The following is a 2,881-nucleotide window of genomic DNA, read 5'->3' on the forward strand; positions in this document are numbered from 1 at the left end:
TCGGCCGATCTGGGTTCAATTCTTCCGCCCCTTTTGGAGAGCCCGGCAAGCTACCGAGAGTATCTCACCCGTACGGCAGAGCCTGGCAAGCTATCCGTGGCATATTCGATAAGCCAAAAACAGTAACAAGTCTCACAGAGACATTACTGGTGCCCGCTCGAGCAAACTGATGAGCAATGGGATGACAGTGACAGTGACTCCCACATCACCAGTAGAACCAAAGTCCTGACCCCTGTTCCCCCATTACTTCCCTTTTTCATCTTCTTCTTTGCCCCCTTGATTTCTTTTCTTCTGTGTCCTCCTCCCTATACTCCTGGTCAAGGCATCAAATATTTTCATTTATAGTGTTTCCGCTGGTCCTTAATGTACCCGGGACTCAGCTTGGTTCCATACATCTTATAAACAGCATAGCAAGAACTCGACACCCACTGTTCTTCCTCAGCTCTGCTGTTTCACTCATTAGCTGTCATTTTTAAGAGGAAACTTGGTTTCCAATGCAGTAAATATTTATCTACACTTCATCACTAGATGGAAAGGGGATCTCGGAAACAAGCTACAACCTTCCCCCAGAAACCACACTGCAGTTAGATTGCTCCCTAAACTTCCTTCTGCAGCTATTATATAAACTGCAGTTATTTTGTTTCCTTGTCTCTCCCCTTACTATAAATTCCTCACACGGCAAGATTTGTGCCCTCACCTCTGGAGCCTGGTATGCAGCAAAGTGTATGTTATAGAGAACGTGCTCAATAAGTAATTGTTTAATATGTGTTTGTGAGAAGGAATGAAGGAGTTAAAAAATAGGCAAGTCACACGGTCCTCTAAGCACTTCCAGTAATGACCCCAGAGCACACAGCCAGGGGTAAGGTGCTAGCACCACTGGGGTGGTCCAAACACACCCAACCCCCCCAAAAAAAGAGCAGGTCTATTTGAGAGTAATTAGAGGTGTGATAATAGGGCCTGAGCATAGTACAAGTGGGTAGGGCACTTACCTTACACACAATAAGCCAGGTTCAATCCCTGGCACCGCATACCGTGCCCCAAACCCCACCAAGAATGATCCCTGTGTACACAGCCAGAAGCCCTGGGCACAGCTTGGTGTGGCCCAGTGCTCTTCCAACTCAGAACAGCAAAAATAGAGATGTGATAATGAAATAAAATGCTGTCCATAATCCTTGGAAGAAAGGTCAGTGCCTCACTTACATATGAGTTTGAAACCAAGGCAGCTTCTATAGTCTCGGATATTCAAACTCTAGCCATGTCCAGATGGATATTAGTTTGATTAGGCACAGGGATAAAGAAAATCAGGACAGGGCAAGACATAATCCAGCACTCTGAGATCCAACTCTTCACTCTCCCCCCAAAGGCACAGCACTGTTCCCCCCATGAAGCTGTACTCTACCCCTCCCCCTGCCTCCGTGATGCTGTGTCAGTGCGTCCTCGCTTCAGCCCGGTGACCGAGTGAGCTCCTTCCTGGAAGAATTGATAAAAGCCTGTTTACTGCAGCTTTACTTTTCTCTCCACAGTTACTGCTAATTCCCAATTATATTTGCTTCAGTCTTTTCAACTATCTCTCCAGTCACAATTATACTTTTTATCTAACACTTTTTGCTCTAACACATTACTCCAAGGAATAGTGGCTTGTGGTCATTTCAGACACATTGTGAAAAAGACCCTCATTAGAGTCAGTCATGGTAAAGGTCTCTATTTGCTGTGCATTATGATTTGCTTAAAGTCACACATTAGGGTCTGAGTGATAGAACAGGTGGCAGGGCACCATGGTCTTGCACCCTGCTGACCCAGGTTTAATCTCTGGCATCAAATGGTCTTGCAAGCCCTGAACAATACCAGATGTGGCCAACAACAACAACAACAACAACAACAACAACAACAACAACAACAACAACAGAAAAACCCCCCAAATAAATAAGTAAACCATAATGACAAGACCTTACCTGACCTTCCAAATTTTCACCTCAATGTACCACAACATTTCAAAAATAAAGAACTATAAGGAACTCGAAGGAATTACTTCTTTAAATTTCCTTAGGCTTTGGGGCTGGAGTGATAGCACAGCGGGTAGGGTGTTTGCCTTGCATGCAGCCAACCCAGGTTCGATTCCCAGCATCCCATATGGTCCCCCAGCACCACCAGGAGTAATTCCTGAGTGTAGAGCCAGGAGTAACCCCTGTGTATCGCTGGGTGTGACCCGAAAAGCAAAAAAATAATAACAATAATAAATAAATAAATTTCCTTAGGCTTCTAGACTTTGACTTTAGGTTCTGAATCTTACAAACAAAAAATACCCTCCTGACCTATTATTAAGAGATAATTATCGAAGTACCAAATACTACCCGAAAACGCCAAGACAGTCCAAAACCAGGAAGCGTTATTTACATACAGGCAAAGAGGAAGCCACGGAGACGGCTCAGAGGGCTAGAGCGCAGGCTTTGAAGGCTGGAGCACTGAGACTGAGCCCTGACACGGCACAGTCCCCTGGAAGGAAGCCCTGAGCACCCAACCAGGATCAGCCCCAGAGGTGGCCCCAAACAAAAGAAACCAAGACAATGAGAATGGTAGGGTCACACAAGACATTTCTGCTCCTCCAACTAACAAGCCCTCAATATAAGAACTAATAAGCCCTCCATATAAAGAAAATGTTACTAATTTTAGAAATGTAGGGTGTGGAGTCATTAGGAAGGGCCAGCAATTCAGAAGTTTAGAATGACTCTAAGTCGATGGGGGCTGGAGCGATAGCACAGCGGGTAGGGTGTTTGCCTTGCACACAGCCGACCCAGGTTCGATCCCCGGCATCCCATATGGTCCCCCAAGCACTGCCAGGAGTAATTCCTGAGTGCAAAGCCAGGAGTAATCCCTGAGCATC

Source organism: Sorex araneus, chromosome 6 (genome assembly GCF_027595985.1).
Source record: "Sorex araneus isolate mSorAra2 chromosome 6, mSorAra2.pri, whole genome shotgun sequence".
Classification (NCBI taxonomy): domain Eukaryota; kingdom Metazoa; phylum Chordata; class Mammalia; order Eulipotyphla; family Soricidae; genus Sorex; species Sorex araneus.